The sequence below is a fragment of the Amia ocellicauda genome, chromosome 7 (genome assembly GCF_036373705.1).
Source record: "Amia ocellicauda isolate fAmiCal2 chromosome 7, fAmiCal2.hap1, whole genome shotgun sequence".
NCBI lineage: Eukaryota > Metazoa > Chordata > Actinopteri > Amiiformes > Amiidae > Amia > Amia ocellicauda.
The window spans coordinates 6709098-6728158 of NC_089856.1; positions in this window are offsets into that span (position 1 = coordinate 6709098).

Here is a 19061-nt window from a genome sequence, read left to right on the forward strand (position 1 = left end):
GCCCAGCTGAGGCCCTACATCCTTTCAGGCCACTTGCCACAGATGTAGCTTCTTGGGCCTTGTCGATGATCTCCCTCGCAATGGCTTGGGTACACAGTATCTCATAGGCTACTTTAAGTGTTATTCTCACATTGAAAGGTAAAGATTAATAGAGTATGCAACCCCAGTTATTATTCAGTTTCTAAACAGTTCTGAAGCGATTACGGGACATCACCTTTCCACTAGGAAGCACATGAAAGTCTTACAGCAAAGCTGCATGTTGTGACCCACTTGGCCTGCCCCCTGTTACAGCCCAAGTACACTGCATGCAAGTGAAACACTCTTTTGCCTTTTCAAGGTGCAGGATAAATGTGTTTATTTGTGTGTTTTGGATTTGTAAATAAATATTAATCAATAATAATACAAAATAGAATATTTACTAAATTAAAAAAGATTAATAATAAGCATAATATCAGCTCCAGACAAAGTTCAAACAAGTTCAAACAAATTATTTGAATATTCATCCCCAGATTGGCTGTTAGTTGAGTGGAAATCATCATACTCCATTTAAGCAATAGAGCCCACCGATGCGGGCTCTAACGTTTGATAGATGACTGCAATGGGAGTTATGCCTCCCCAGCCAAAGGTGAGGGTGCTAAAGAAAATCAAGGTCATCTATCAAATGTTACAGCCTGCATCGAAATATTATTGTGAAGTCTATAATCCTTACCTGAATAAAAATATGATATCCTGAGTATTTCTTATTAAATTACTGATGTTTGGTTGTCCTATCACTGTAATAAAACAAACACAAAATATACCAACAACAAAGAAACATAAACTAGCAATAAGGATAACAACAAGAAAACAAGTATTTATCTTACCTTGGCATTGGTTTTCATTATTGGTCAGTATTATTCCATTTGGTGCCTTATATCCTTTCCAGCAGGAGCAATTGTAACTCCCATTGATGTTGGTGCAGTCTGTGTTTGGCCCACAAACTAAGGGCAACGTTGAACATTCATCTATATCTGCAGAGAATCATATCCAGTGTCATTACAACTATTGCAAAGGCCTTTTTTCAAGTTAAAATAGATAATAGGTCATCCAATAATTCACACATCTTCAATCACAATAATATGCAACCCTTAAAAAGTAAAAAGATACATGATTAGAAACCTTCAAAAACAACTTCCATGTCTATCAATGTTGAAAGAAACATTGGTTATCTCTCAATTCTGAAACAGTTCCCCCAGAGGGTGATGGGAATGACCCTTCCACATGGAAATACTTGAAAAGCCTTATTTAAGTTTGCTTAGTTAAGTTGCTGACAGGCTACTGTGTGCAGTGTGGGCTTCAGTAGGTCTAAGTTCCAGACTTACTGTATATGCCTATCCACCAGTTTCACTTCCCCCTTGTTTTTTGGAGAGAGTCCTGTCCGAGAGCATGTCAGTGCTTCTGGTTGCCCCTCAGTGGCCCGGAAGGCTATGGGTTACCATGTTTTGCAACAGAGAGCTTACGCAGATCCTGCTGCATGCAGACCTGCTTTCTCAGGTTGAGGATGCACTGTGGCACCCAAACCAAGCTGTGTTCCAGCTCTGGGTCTGACCCCTGACAGGGACAGGCTCTCTGTGCTAGGGTTGTCAGATGCAGTGGTCTCCACCTTGTATCTCAATCCACCATGGTCCACCGTGGTGATGACCCTATTTCTTGGTCATTCTCCAGATTCTATAGGAGTTGCTGGACACAGTGAAGTTGGCATCTGCGCTCAAGGGATATCTGGCATTGATTTCTTCTTTTCATGCTTAGATTGATGGTGAGTTGGCTGGAGCGCACTTCGTGGCATCTCAGTTGTTGAAATGGGCATGCCATCTTTGCCCCCCTGTTTCATACACTTCCATCTGCCTTCTGCTGGGCTACATTTATACATTTTTATAGGCTGGATGTGTTGAGTGCTGTTCTATCCTAGATTGTGCATGTACTGATTGCTGACAGTTCATCAGAGCAGGCTTCAGATCCTACCTGTTCTCTAACAGGCTGCATGTCCTGATCATTGCTCCGTCCCTTACCAGTGCGCCTGTGTTGACTTTTGTTAGACTATTACAGCAGGTTGAGTTTCTCAATTGGCCTTTAACAACTAGGACAAAAGGGGATTTTATCCTGCGCCTAATGGCAAGTTTGAAATAAGGCTTTTCAAGTGCCTCCGTGTGGAAACCACGGTTGCACCTACAACCCAAAATTTGCCAGCATAGCCTGAGCATACTTCTTCAGTGTCAGCAAGACAGCTAGGGTTCTGTGTCTACCCTAATATAGGACTTTGGCATTTTTAACATGCTTTTACTACAGTTTGTCCATTGTTGTCTATGTGTTCAACATGACTTCACTTTCATTTACTAAATGGAATCATATGGAATATCGTGAAATACTGTGGTAGAATGTAGTAAAACAGAGTGAAGACATGGTAAAACCATATGAAACCATTATGGTAAAAATACAAGGGTAAACTTGCACTTTTACTACAAATCTGAAACTATTTTGTTAATGACAGCATTTGTAAACATTGTAATGGTCCCCTAGCACTCCCTCTCTATCCCCGCTAGGGGCCACCAATTCCCTGCCTTTCCTAGCACTCTCACAGCAATCAGTCTATTAACATTCCAGTCAACCATGTGCACTCTTGCTTCCACCCTCTGTTCCCATTCACCCTGCACCTTCCAAGCCTGGTTTCCTGTTCCCTTATAATCCCTTCACTTCCCTCAGTCGTGGCGAAGTCTTGTCAATTCACCCTGCAATCCTAAGCCTTCTCCTTGTGTCCTCTCCCATAGCCTTGTTTCCCCGTGCCTGGTATTTTCCGTGTTCCCTTTACCTCCTGCCTGATTTCCCGACCACGACTCCATCTCGCCTTTGCCTGTCTGTACGCCTGATCCCATGACCAATGCCTGTGACCACGACCACGTTTCCACCTTTCCTGTATTGCCCTGATCTGACAGCACCCGACCCGTGCCTGTCCAATCATCCCACGGTCCAGCACTGCACTTGGGTCCCCAGTTCCTGAGTCCCCCCGCGAAACGTGACAAACATGGTGCAAGTAGAGTTAAGACACATTAGTAGCCAAGATCTCTTTGCAATAGTTCACATAGAAAAATGTGTAATAGGTCTGGAACAGACATAGAGACTTGCAGTAAGCTTGGGTTGGATAGTGTTATTGAGAAAGACAACTATACACTGGTCTAAAACAGTTCAAGTGGCCAAACTTGTGATGTACGTGGGTGGTGTATAAAGAAGGACAACAGTGTATATATTTTACAGTTATACAGTTTACAGGCACCAGCAGCACAAACTGATTTCCTGTGAGGCCTTACAGAGCATGTACAGCAACAATAGCTAAAAAACATGTAATTCCAATTCCATTTTCAATATAATGGGAATGTTCCTTCCAAGAAATTGTCATTATACCTTCACAGGGTTGTGAACGACTTGCCAGTGTGACTCCTGGAGGAGTGCTGTATCCATTAAGACAAATGCAACGGTAACTGCCATTAGTATTGGTACAGTTGGCGTGTGGACCACAGATTTGAGAATCGACTGCACACTCATCAATGTCTGCAGAGAATCAAGTACATAATTATTATGGATGTCATTAGCAACAATCAAATGGTAAATATGGTTATTATAACCAGTTCATGTATTTAGTGGCCTATGCCAAATCAAATCAAATTGTAGAAAAGCAAAGTGAATTGATGGAAAAGCATGACGAGGTATGGTAAACCATGATACAAACCATGGAAAACCATTAAAACAAAGTAAATGCAAGGTAAATCCATTGGAAACTGCCAATTTCCCTTTGACATTAACTGTGGTATACTTTAATAAAGGTCTAATTTGAGCTGTCCAGTATATGTCAAAAATACAAGACAAATATAGATCAGTTATCATCTATTTATGTAATTTGCCTATACATTTGTATTATCTTTGCTTTTCAATAGTTACCTTGGCATTGATATATGTTGCTTATCACAGCATGTTTTTTGGCTTCATATCCAGTTTCACAATTGCAGTTGTAACTCCCATCTATGTTGCTACAAATTGAATCTGGGCCACAGACATGAGGAGCTTGTTGGCACTCATCGATATCTGTGGAGAATTCAGTTAAACAATAACAACGGACATGAGTCACATGAAATATAATTATGTGTAAAAGTTTAATCATAGGTCAATTCATTTTGCTTTCATTTATTCCTTTAATAAAATATTTTATCAGTAATACTTCCTGAATTACCAGCTACAATATGCATATGCTCTATCCAATTGTGAGGAATCTTATTAATGTATTTACCTTGAATTTAAACATGCAGAAAGCTTTTGAATCTATTAAGTGAAATGTATTTATTTTACTGAATGATACATCTGGACAATATGTTATTTAAATGCTAAAGCAATTTCTAAATCTTGATGCTCCCTTCTATGGCTATGACCTTATTTTCTACAGTTTCTAAATTCAATGGTATTATTTTAAGTATGACATGTTTTTCCAGGCTATTTTAATAAAGATGCATAGTTTACAAAACTTAAACAAAAAGTATATAATAAGGCATTTTACAGTAAGTAAAGTAGATTTTACACTGGTAGGCCCTACTATAGTACAGTAATTGTGTACAGTGTTTAAATGTATATAGTAATTTACACAATTTCAATTTTTCCCCAATGTAACTTCACTTACTTTGTGTCAACCAAGCAAAAAAGTTATAAACTGTAATTAATATGCAAGCCTACCTTCAGACTGGAAAAAATACTGTTTTAAATTTGTTTGGCTTAATTTAAGAAGAATCTGCACAAACCTCTCACTGTGCAGTTATTTGTATTCTTCAATTGTCCTATGATTTTTGTTTATTGTGGTTTATAGAAGTTTTATTAATCAACCCGAGGCTTTAGATGGGTTAAATGCTGTATGTCTTTAGGAACACAGCCGTCACTCTTTTCAAAAAAGCTAAACCGTGTATGTAAAGCTTGACGAGCCTGTAGAAAGGATGTTGGTTCAGTATTTCATTGTCTCTATAATGAGGTAAGCTACAATGCTTATATGTTAGACTATTTGGCTTGGGAAGTTGGCGGTGGTCAGCAGGGGTATAACATAGGAAAATGAGAACGTTTAGAAATGATAGGAGGCCATTCGACCCATTCTCATGTGGTGTCCATTAATAAGTAAGTGATACAAGGATCACTTCCAGCCTATTTTTGAATATTCCCAAATTGTCAGCTTTAACCACATCACTGGGGAGTTTGTTCCAGATTGTGACAACTCTTTGTGTGAAGAAGTGTCTTGAATGCGTTTAAGCCCAGTGTCCCTGGGTCCGTGTGTCCCTGCAGATCTGGAAAAGCTCCTCTGGTTTGATGTGGTCAATGCCTATCATGATTTTGAAGACTTGAATCAAGTCCCCACATAATCTCCTCTGTTCCAGGGTGAAAAGGTTCACTTCCCTCAGTCTCTCAGTAGGACATTCCCTTCAGACCTGGAATAAGTCTGTTTGCTTGCCTCTGAACTGCCACTAGAACAGTGATATCTTTCTTGAAGTGTGAAGCCCAGAACTGAACACAGTATTCCAGATGCGGTCTAACTAGTGCATTGTACAGTGTTAACATTACTTCCCTACACTTCCTTCTAAACTTTTGACAATATACCCTAGCATTTTGTTTACTTTTTTTTATTGCTTCCCCACATTGTTTGGATGGGGAAAGTGATGAGTCCACATAAACTCCAAGGTCTTTCTCATGTGTTACATCTTCTAGTTCTATTTCTCCCATAGTATAATGATAGTGGACATTTTTGTTACCTGCATATTCTGCCAGGTGTCAGCCCACACCTGAATATTCCCTTTGAATAACTTGTGCTGCTAAGATTTTATCTGCTGAGCCACCTATTTTAGTATCATTTGCTAACTATCCCAGAGTCCAGATCATTAATATAGATTAGAAAAATTAAAGGCCCTAGTACTGATCCCTGTGGAACTCCAATAACAACCTCACTCCAGTTAGAAGCAACTCCTCTTATTCACACCCTATGTTTCCTAAACATCAACCAGTTCATAATCCATCTACTTACATTACCCTGAATGCATAACAGCTTCCAATAATTGGATCAGTCTTTGGTGTGGAACCTTATCAAAAGCTTTTTGAAAATCTAAGTATATCATATCATATGCTTTCACGTGATCTACAACTGTAGTTGTATGTTAAAAACTGGAATACATTAGTAAGACATGATCTGCCTCATCTAAACCCATTTTGACTATCACCAAGAATATGGTTTTCATTAAGAAGCTCTGCTATTTTCAGTCTACATTTTTTTTGCAGTGATGCAGGTGAGACTGATTGGTCTGTAATTTCCTGGCTCAGTTTTGTCCCCTTTCTTGTGGATTGGTATGACATTTGCAGTTTTCCAATCAGTTGGCACATCCCCTGTTCTAAATGTCAATTGGAATATGTTAATTAATGGCCTATAAATCATTTCCCTCATTTCTTTAAGTACTGTTGGAAATATACCATCTGGCCCAGGTGATTTGCTCATTTTTAATTCTGCTAGTCCCTTTAGTACCTCCTCCTCATTTATCCTGATCTGTCTTAGAGTTGTAATATGTTATCTGTTTTTTTCTTTTGTAAAAACCTCTTTAAAATACTCATTTAGAACATTTGCCACATCTTGTTTGTTTTCTAAGATCCTTCCATTTTTATCCATTATCTGTTTTGCTTCCTCGTTTATTGACCTCTTGCTGTGGTAGTATTGAAAAATACTATTTGCATTAGTTATAGCTCCAAGAGCTGTTTCTTTCTATTTTCCTCTTTGCTTTCCTGATCCCTCTCTTAACACCTCTTTACAGTTCTATATATTATTTTAATTTAGTTTAATCTCTATCTCTTTCGTATGTGCTATACAACATTTTCTTTCTCTTGATATTTTTTTGTATACTTCTATTAAACCATTTTGGCCAATGTTTTTTGGTCCTCAATTTGCTTAGATTTGATACAATTTTCTCCTGAGCCTCTAATAGTATATTCTTGAAATATAACAATCCATTTTCAATTGAATCTGTATCCAGTGTGCTCCAGTCTACTTCTTCTAAGTGCCGCCTCATACTTTCAAGGTTTGCTTTTCTTGTAGACCATTGTTTTAGACTTGGTCCTTTTTTTATTTAAGTATGCCTCAACACTAACTATATTGTGACTCAGTTTGCCATTGGTTCTCTAACTAATGCCCTTCTGACTCTATCTTGGTCATTTGAAAATATCAGATCAATGCATGCACTTTCTCTGGTTGGTTCCCTGACAAATTTAATTAGAAAGCAGTCATTTACCATCTGAACCATTTCTATTTCTGCTTCTGTAGTCTCAACTGGGCTTTCCCAGTATATGTTTGGGAAATTGAAATCCCCCATTATAACTGCAACATCCTTGCTACATGCAGTCCTGATTACATTGTACAATGCAACATCTTTCTAAATATCTGAATTGAGTGGCCTGTAACACACTCCTACCACTATTCCGACATAACTTTTATTTAAAAGTTTAACCCACAAAGATTCTGTTTCGTCAGCAGGATCTAATTTGAGTTCTTCTGCCTCAAAGTTGTTCCTGATATATAATGCTACCCACCACCTCTTCGATCATGCTTGTCTCTTCTAAACTCTGTATCCTTTCAACTTGTATTCATCCCCATAATTTTTTGTAAGGCATGTTTCTGTCACACCTAAAACATCATAGTCACATGCTGGCACTGTGGCTTCTAGGTCTAACATCTGGTTCCTTATATTCCTGGCATTGAGGTACAAACATTTCTGGACTTTCCTACTAGCAGTTTCCCTTTGTTTGTTTTTTTCATTAGTAGAACATATCCCATTGTCAGAGCTCCCTGCCCTCCTGGTCCCTAGTGTAATGGGTAATAATAACATAGCTTTCATATTGGTAGACATTTGTTTAGAAAAAATAGCAGGCAGTAATCCCAGGTTGGTGATTAAGTAGTTTTGAAGTTAATTTTTTGCACTGGTATTTATTGGTAAATATGTCTGCTCTGACCATACTGCACCTATTACTGATGTAACTATTACCATCTATACTTGATTTTAGATTATTTTAGTCATGATTTATGTTTTCTATTGTATTTAATATTTCACTTATTTTAATATAATATTTTGTGAAATATGTATTTTTGTAACAACTGTAAGGCTCCCTTGGTAAAAGCGTCTAATAAGAAATAAAGGAAAAAATATAATAAAAAGAATAACTGTGTATAATTCACACACTTCATTAGTAGGAATGGGGAGATATTGGAGCAGGTGTCTAATGTTAATTTTACTTATAGCAGCTCCATACATGTGTAAGCAATTACTAGAATCTTCCATTCTTACTTGAACTTAGTTATAATACTTGACCTTATGATATAAGCATAACTCTTATAGAGTTTAAGAAAAGCAAATCCATGATATACAATTACAATATCATTCATTTAATTATGTAAGCATTGTAAGCAAGCTTTGAAAATATTTTAAATGCAATGTATTATCTTACCTGCACATGGGGTTGAATTGCTTGTCAGTGTGACCCCAGCTGGAGGACTGAATCCAGGAGCACAGGAGCAGTTGTAGCTTCCAGGGACATTGATACATTTTGCATTTGGACCACAGAGTACAGGGATTTCTGCACATTCATTGATCTCTACAAAATCATTTTGAATACTTAATACTTTCCAGAAAGTCTGACCTTTTACTTACTTTCAGCAGAATCATGCTTTACTAGACAAATCATCATCTTTGTATGTATCTTTACTCTGCTTGCTTTACAATTGTCATTATTTTGTTTTTGTTTTAAATAACAAACATCATGTGGCATTTTCATTAGGAGCTCATGAGGTTCATGCGTTGTTCCTTTCTGTATGTTTTTATACCTATCCTCTATTAAAGATACATAATAATACCATTGCAGCATATTAAACACAACCATACCAAACAATGGATCATTAATTAATTACAGATACTTACCTTTGCAGGGGTAATATATATTCGTTAGTGTCACTCCAGATGGTGGGCGGTATCCGCTATCACAGGAACAATTGTAGCTGCCAGCAGTATTAATACATTGTGCATTTTGACCACAAAGGCCGACAGCTATACACTCATTGATGTCTGTAGAAAATAGTTTTTATCATTAAAGGACACTCACACATAATTGAATTACCTTATTTGACATAGAGTTTCTAAGTTTAGACTATAAAGGCAAAGAGCAATGAGTGGTTATTTATTGCAAATGGTTATCTTGTTATTTTGAGTGGTTATTTATTGCACTTATAGTTACAATACATCTAATAAAATCAAGACAGCCTTTGTCATAAGCTTATTTCAATTAATTGTTATTTTCAGTTTTCTTTAAATTGAATCAGCATTAATCAAATTCTGAAAAGGCATTATGAATAAATATATTGAATGTATACTTAACTGCTTATACAAATAATCAGACTTCGGAATATTCAGATACATTTTTTAAAAACAGTGAGTATATACGGTGGCTCTCAAAAGTATTCACCCCCCTTGGACTTTTCCACATTTCGTTGTGTTACAACATGACATCAGAATGGATTTGACCCCAGACAAACAGACAAAGTTCTGTATATGTAATTAATTTAGAACAATCTGCAGATTATATTTTTCACTTTGACATTATGGACATTTTCTGTATTGATTAGTGGCAAAAACTCCTGATTAAATCTATTCTGATTTCATGTTGTAACACAATGACATGTGGAAAAGTCCAAGGGGAGTGAATACTTTTGAGAGCCACTGTACTTTTCAAATCTGAATGTATTTATGGATAACTCCATTGACAGAAATGAATGTAAACAATCTCATTGTTTTCAATTAATATCGAATACCAGCTAGTTTATTCATATGAAAACAGTTCCTACCTTTACACAGGTTTGTAGTGGGGGGGATGAATCCAGTATCACAGGAGCAGCTGTAACTCCCTGGAGAGTTTGTACATTTTGCATTTGCATCACAGATTAGTGGGAAATCATCACATTCATCGATATCTACAGGGAATCAATTAATAACCCAGTCAACACATCTCAAAATGCATTATCATTGTGCTCAGTTTTGTTTTTTGTTTTTTTGATGAACGTCTACACTTGATCTTCCAAGTAATATGTAATATATATTTTTCACAGTACCAAAATGCATATTCATTTGGAAGTGTTTTTTTTTTGTGGCATCCTTACTTTTGGCTAGATGTATGTCCCGGCTACAGACCAGCACTCTTCTCCCAGTCCAAGTACTTCCACTTTTCCCCACTAGATGTCGCCATCGCCCTTCCTTGTTAGTCAGTTCTCCAAGCTCCATTCATTCAATCAACATTCCTGAAACCTCTGTGCACTTCTGCGATCACCCTCTCCTCCTATTCATCCTGCACCTCCCAGCTTAGTTCTCTGCTCCACATTTAAACCCCTGCATCTCCAAGCATTCTCTCCCTGTGACTTTATATCTTTGATTCTTCGACCACTTGCTTGACCTCCGGACCACGACTTTGGACTTCCCCTGATTGCCTGTTTGCCTGATCACCTGACCCTTGCCTGTTACCATGAGTACATCTTTGCCTAGCCCTTGTTTGCCCTGTTTGTCCTACCGGTATTGGGCCCACACCTGTCTGACCACCTCTACCTCTGTAACTTAAAAATATTATTTTGCACATGTGAAGACTGGAACTGGATTTATTATATTTCGTGCAGTTTGTACTTACATGTGACCTAGTTTGGACTGACCTGTGTACTTTCAGTGTGTTGTAATTTATCCCCAGATTCTGATTATGACACAAGGAAAGCACACAGGCTATGTCTATTATATACAAACAACACAAACTGCCTACAGTTTCACCTTTAATTAAATGTATATGTTTTGTATGCTTACATATTCTCCTCCTTCTTCATCTCTCAAACAGACCCATCTCCAATCAAGAATATAGGGGGTTAGGATACTGAACCAGTTAACCCTTATCACCTCCTTGCCTATTTTCTCAGGTCCTGACACCACTTTGTCTACCACAAAGTAGAAGATCGACAGAGATGTAATACTATTATTGATATTAGTATTAGGTAATAGTTGAGATGAATAATAATAATGTTTTTAATAGGTAAAGGGACTGTTTCTCTAGCTCCAGTGCACAGCGTGTACATTTACGTTTCTGATGTAGGATTCATGCTATAATATATATTTCAAGGAGCAAGCCCGTGTATATAGTACATCTATATGCAATGTTCAGTGTACTGTCACTTTAAGATAGAGTGTGGCGCATGAAGGGAGGCGGGGGAGTGAGAGGCTGAAGAGGAATAATAAAATACTTTTTATTTATTTTTAATTCTATGTATTTCATAATTTGTGCATATTTTTCTATGAAATGCATTTATATACAATGTTGCGACAACATCCACTGGAGTCTGCAAATATATACATACATATTTTTCTCTAATCAGTTTATTATAATGTTGTCATGACATTATTTTGTTAGCTGGTTTATCTTTCTTGTACCATATCTGGGGTTGGGGTTGTAAAACCAAGCATGCTTACTGGGGCCATTTATAATTGACTACCAACAACTGCAGTAACTATATACAAGTGAAAAAGAATACAAAATTCCAAACATCTGGCTTTTGAATATTGTCACTTTAGTCATTACTTAGACACATGCTATTCTTTACAACTGTTCCTGTCTATGATGAGACAGTGACACATCACAGCCAACACATTGCCATGGCGTTTTATTCTTGCACAGAGCACACTGTCAGTGGCTTTTATAGTGCTGTCAACAGACCCTGCATCTATGATTTGGTTTTGAAGGGCCAGGTGTTTTATTTTTGTTTCAGATTCTATTTTTCTACTTTGAATTTGGTTTTCTTTCTGTTTCGCGTCTTTCTGCTCTCAATCTCCACGCTCCATCTAATCCAGTGGTCAGCAAAATCGTGCCTAGGTGTCTGCTGTGCCTGCAAGGCTTATTCTCAATTTTAAATAAACAAACTTTCTTGAGGAAAAAAGCGACAAAAGATTTTAATTCTCAAAAACATGTATTTTCCATTCTGAAAATGCACTGCAAAAACTAAACAAAAGAGTCCAGGCACTCTCACGCACACACATGCAAAAAAAAAACAAAAAAAAACGGGCTTTTGGTTGCAGTTACCAACAATACAGGTGTTGGCATCCGCAGCCTCAAAGATCCTCTGCATGTTTATCAGCACATATCTATGTGAAGCATCATTTTCCGTGATGAACAACCGTAGTTAAGTCATCTGGGAAACGCGAGACTGCAAGGATGAGGAGTGTAAGGATTGCCACTACATTAAGCCCAATTACCAGCACCTTTTGATAAAACTAAAGAAGACAGGGGTGTCATCAGAATAAAAAGGTAGTGCTATTCTCTCATTTAACACTACCGCCAACATTTAGTACTACATACAATCACCACACCCGTATAATGTGCGACAACTGCGAGACAAAAATGAAAAACAGAGTTGGATATAACTTAATAGACTTACATGTGAACATCACACATAACATTTTCAGGGCAGAAACATTGCATTTACATTGTAAATTGAAGTGTTTTTATTTATTTTTTAAAATAAATAAATAGACACGAATATACAATCAAAATACAGCCTACAAAACAGGAATAATAAAATAAACTTTACCCAATAAACTATGTAAACTGGTGTATAAATCGGTATGCACATAGCAGACTTGTACAATTATAAAACATAAATAACCAGTTATAAAACATAAATATGACATATGCAACGTGAAAGCGCTTTGAAATGTCTGTCTGTCCATTACAGTTGCAGAAAACGCGCTTTTCAACACTACAGTGCCTAACACAGAAGAATTAGCATTCATAATCAAACAGGTCACTAATCAGCCATTGATCCAGACACCTGGGTTTGCAACGTGATCAAGATTGAATACCAAAGGAAAGTTAGAAACTTGCAGAGCTGATCAGGACAGGACAGCGAGAGCTATAGCAGTTGCAAATCTGCTAATGAAATAAATAATGATAATAATATATTAATATATGATGTGTAGAAAATCACGTTTCAGGAATCAATACGATTAAAAATCTTTAAAAATTACGAATTGTATTACAAAGCCGCACAAAAAGCAACTATGGTGGTTTTAGTGTTAATCAATTGTGGTGCATCTGATGTATGATCACTTTGGGTCTTCGAAAACAAGTAATAATAAGCTAATAATGTTTACAACAGGCCAATATTACAAACATTCAAAGTTAGCCATAATTATTTTTTACGGTAACGTTAATGAGTGGAATGCCTGTTGTGCTCTGAGAAAGCAAAATTCGTGCCCGTGGAAAAAATATATTGCAGAACACAAGTCTATTCTGAATGCGCCCTGCCTGCCCTCTGTGCACTCTCACACAGCTGAACCAGCCCAGCATTCAAGGATATGCTTGTATTGATTTAGTATTTTACATTACAAAATTAAAAACAATATATTTTATATTACGTTGTATATATTTTAATTCTTTTTGGTTATTTTTTAAATTCAATTCTAAAAACATTTAAAAAAAACTTTATAATAAATCATTTTCAAGAACACAAAACAAAAAGTGATTAACTGCATTCAATGGCAAAAATAACTAGAAAATGTCTTACCTGCACATGGGTGTGTTTTATTTGTGAGTGGGACTCCAGGAGGTGGGAGGTATCCAGTATTACAGGAACAGCTGTAACTCCCTGGGTTGTTGGTACATTGGGCATTAGTACCGCAAATTGTAGCAACTTCGTTACATTCATTAATCTCTGCAGAAAATCAGAACCATTGGGGAGATTACTACTACTGTTTTCAAACAGTGAAGGTTAAGGTTATAAATTATGTTTTTGTTTTGTTAGGGATCAAGCTTTTGCAATTGAAAACTATCTAATACCTGTATGTTTGTTTACACATGATTGTTAGGATGGGAATCTTCCACAAGACACATAAATCCTTGACAGGATCCTTCAAAACCCCTTTATGAAAATCTGTAACCAGATCTGAATCTTATGCAAACATAATAGGTGGATCTGATGTAAAACCTTGGATACCAGGAAATGCATGTATTTGATCCTTAGCGTTCCTTACACCTAGGAATTAGAGGTATTTTGTCAGGGCAGGACAAGTCATCTAGAGTGAAGTAAATATTTGTATACTGCCATAGGCAAACAAGGTTTAATCAGTGTAGGTTTGTGAATATTTCCATGCTTGCATGTTGCCAGGTATTTCAACATGATTGGATTGCAGAATATATGACACATAAATTATTATTGTATTGTATTCTTATAATACTGTTTTGTTCTTTAGATTAAATATAATACTGTGGTTTTCAAAATGTGTATTTTTATCTTTCATAGTTTATGCAGGACAGTATAAACAGAAATATAAAATATTGAGTGGCAGTATTTTCAATATTGTTATTAATAACAACAACATCAATAATAATAAAATTAATAATAATTAAAATAATAATATATTTTACCTTCACAGAAATAAAAATGTGCTTCTGACAGAAGTGTAGCTGGGATTCTGTAGCCACGATTACAGAAGCAGCTGCCAGTCTTGTTATCACATTGTGTATGTGGACCACAAGCATATGGGGGGCAGATACTATGACCTTCAGAAAAAATCAACAACAACATTTTAAAATAAAATCTAGTGGAACAGGTACAATCACTGGAGTGCTGCTCAAAATACATTGAAGTCACATTTCCAAACCAGCACCCCAGTCAACAATCCACTAACAATACAGGCGAGAAACTGTCGATGAAAAGGATTGAAATTATGGTGACAAACTTTGAATTGACTATGGCTTTGGATACAGACTTGAGTGTTTGCTGCTGTTTGTGATTATGGCAGTGGCGTCGCCAAGGGGTGGACCCTGATACAGTCGCTAGGTGTTTATGTGGTTTGTGTTTGTTTATTTGTTTTGAGCACTCATGCACTGTCTGTAAATAAACCTGCACTTTTACATCACACCTCTGCCTGTTGTTTTCCTGAGCCCCACTGTTCAGGGCACTAGAACCGGGTATAACCCCCCACGGTTTTCACAACATATAAACATTTGCAGCAGGGATAGGGCAACACCACTTGCATATCCCTCGTCCAACATACCAGGAGCAGGACATCAGTGTTCACTATAAAAGGAACCCTAAAACTCAAACTAGGAGCAGATGGATAGGCATGCTATACTGGGAGAGAAAAAAAATGAGAGGGGACAGGAACAGAGAGATCTGCCACTCACCCCAACATAAAAACCAGGAGCAGGGCCAAGCCCAGCACTAATGGAAATGGATAGCATCTAAAATAATAATACAGGAATTAAAAATGGGGGCAGGAATCAACACAGACCTATACACCCAAATAAGACTGGGAGCAGAACCAATGGTCAAGCTCAACTGCCCAGGGAATAGCATCGAGGAGGGAAGCATTTGTTTTAAGTGACATCTGCGACCCTGGGGCCGGTTGTACTAACAGGATCAGAAAACAGGATCGGATCCGGGCTCACTGGATCCTAATCATGAAGAAGCATTGTACGAAGCAGATCAAGATCCTGCTCCGCTGATCCAATTGTTTGATCCGATTATTAAGCAGCACGGGCGGTAACTAAGCAGTTTCCTATTGACGTAAACCGGTGTTACGACGAATTCAGTGACCGCTAGGATTCATGTGACCTGATGTATGTGCGCATGCGCAAGCAGCAATCCCCACTATCTGCCTACGGGAGCGCGTGATCACTCACTAATGGCGCAACGCGCGTCACTATCAATAGAGCATGCGCACTGCTGCAAACAGAGCGAGTTGAGTGCTTCTACATGGCACATGGTTGTCTTTGTGCAATTGTACAGTGAGGGAAAAAAGTATTTGATCCCCTGCTGATTTTGTATGTTTGCCCACTGACAAAGAAATTATCAGTCTATAATTTTAATGGTAGGTGTATTTTAACAGTGAGAGACAGAATAACAACACAAAAATCCAGAAAAACGCATTTCAAAAAAGTTATAAATTGATTTGCATGTTAATGAGGGAAATAAGTATTTTACCCCTTCGACTTAGTACTTGGTGGCAAAACCCTTGTTGGCAATCACAGAGGTCAGACATTTCTTGTAGTTGGCCACCAGGTTTGCACACATCTCAGGATGGATTTTGTCCCACTCCTCTTTGCAGATCCTCTCCAAGTCATTAAGGTTTCGAGGCTAGACGTTTGGCAACTCGGACCTTCAGCTCCCTCCACAGATTTTCTATGGGATTAAGGTCTGGAGGCTGGCTAGGTCACTCCAGGACCTTAATGTGCTTCTTCTTGAGCCACTCCTTTGTTGCCTTGACAGTGTGTTTTGGGTCATTGTCATGCTGGAATACCCATTCACGATTCCTCACCGTTCTCATGATCATTGAAACTCCACGAGATGAGATCTTGCATGGAGCCCCAGACCGAGGGAGACTGACAGTTATTTTGTGTTTCTTCCATTTGCGAATAATCGCACCAACTGTTGTCACCTTCTCACCAAGCTGCTTGGCGATGGTCTTGTAGCCCATTCCAGCCTTGTGTAGGTCTACAATCTTGTCCCTGACATCCTTGGACAGCACTTTGGTCTTGGCCATGGTGGAGAGTTTGGAATCTGATTGATTGATTGCTTCTGTGGACAGGTGTCTTTTATACAGGTAATGAGCTGAGATTAGGAGCACTCCCTTTAAATAGTTACCGCACACACTGCTTAATAAGGGGATCAAAAAAAAAATTCAGTGGAACCTAATCTAGATCTGCTTCGTACAATGCCTTTTCATGATCTGGATCCAGTGAACCCAGATCCGATCCTGTTTTCTGATCCTGTTTGTACAACCGGCCCCTGGTGACTTATCATCAATCCAGGCTGCCAGGTATTCATATCCTTTATCCAAACACAACATCTAGAAAGTCTGCCAGTAGTAAGAGTACTGCATCCTTGTAGAGGGTTGGGGCTCTTGCTGACTGGAGGGTGGCCAAAACGTTATCAGACAGCCCTTAGAGCACTGAGGCAGTCCTGCTAAAGGGCCAGACCCAGAGTTACAACAGGCCTGGGTTCAGGTGCCACAGCACACCCTGAGCTTGTGACAGAAGATTGTCTCCAGCAACAGGAAATGCATAGAGGAGACTGTGCGGCCACATACAGGCCGGGTCTGAAACAGAAGACATTAGTGGGCAGCGAGTGGACTCATCTGCCCTGCCGTAGCAGCTCCAAATGTGATGGACCACCAGCTGATGGAGGTGCCATTCCGAAGCCAGGGGAGCTCTTCTGAAGAGGAGATCCACTGCTGTGTTGGACAGACCAAGGAGATAGACTGCTTTGATTGAGCAGAGCCAGGACTGCACCCAGAGCAGAAGATGGTGCACCATGCGATTGAGCATGGACGACCGAAGACCTCCCTGAGACCAGCATCAGAAGAGGCAGTGCAGGATGCAACAGACCTGGTTTAAGGGTCTGTATAATTGTCCCTGTAACGCTTATCAGTTTAATTTTTAAGTTTTCATTTTCTTAGTTCACAGTTGCCCTCTTGGTTCCGCAAACAGGTAATGAAGTTTGTTTATCTTCAATTGTACTGTCGTTGGGCATCATTGATAAGCGTTTTGGCAATTGCGGTGGTCTGTGTGTACTCTTAAAGTCAAGTTACCCCAGTCTGACCAAATTTAATGTCACTTTCAGTGTAAACCTTGGGGATCCTGTCATTTTGTCATTCACTTTTCATCACAAACAGTTCTTAACAAGCTTTTCATCCCCAGCAATAATTCATTACCGGCAATAAATCACCAGCAACAATTCATCACCAGCCATTCATCACTAATTTGCATATTCACTCAATTCAGTAAATAAAATCTGGTCACTGGGACAATACTGAAGGAAAAATTGCAGTACCATTGACAGTGTTAGGGGAGACACTGTGTAATTTGCTTCCACCCATGAACATAGAGAACAGGCTGAATAAGAAGAAGGGGTGGAAAGAATAAGGCCTCTGTGTCTGATGTGCGCTTCACAGGCCATTGCCATGGGTGTGGCAAGCAGGGTGCCGGGCAGGCAGCAACAAAGGGACTAAGCCTAGGAGAATAGTGTGTGATAACTACAGTAAGCCTGGTCACTATAAAGCAGAGTGCTACTACATTGAAGGGGGAAAAGAGGGACAGTGGCCCTCTAAGGGAAAATGTCCTGCAACTCTCCTGACTGCAGCAACCACACAACCCTTGTCCTAAGCATCACCAAGGTGATGCAAATGATGAATGGAGCTAAGAAATGTGACAAACCAGCCGCATTGCCACAGGTCAGAAAAGGAGGGCATTTGCAAACACAATTATGGGTCCAGTTGTGGGACATGCTAGTAGATACTGGAGTCTCCATCTCATTAACGAATCTGCCTGCTCCTATTACTAGGGAATATGTAATTATTGAGAGTCTGAGAGGTGAACGGTTGGGGGGGTTACTTTTAAAAAGTATTCTGTTACAGAATACCGATTACATTGTTTTGAAAATAATCTGTAACCTAATCCAAGACATTACTCCAAGTCAGTAACATAATCAGAATACTGTTATATTACTTTTGGAATATTGTTTTTCTTTATTAAAAAACAAAAGCAGCTGAGATCAAGAAGTGAAACAAAATGTACTACACATTCTAATATGGACAGATTGAAATTTGTATTGATTACATTAATTATCATTTAGCAGATGCTCTTATCCAGGGCGACTTACATTTATACCCATTTATACAGCTGGGCATTTTATTGGAGCAATCTAAGTGAAGTACCTTGCTCAAGGGTACAGCAGCACTGTCTACCTGGAAACCCACAAACTTTCAGTTATGAGTCCAGAGTCCTAACCACTACTCCACAGTGCTGTATCCACAGTTCAAACAATTAAAATGATAATTAAGATTTGCATCAGTTTAATTCTCTTATATATTTATACTTTGCATTTTGTAGTAGTGTATCCATTTGTAAACAAATGAAACTGCATCTTGATCAGTCTCGGCGGCAGGATGAAC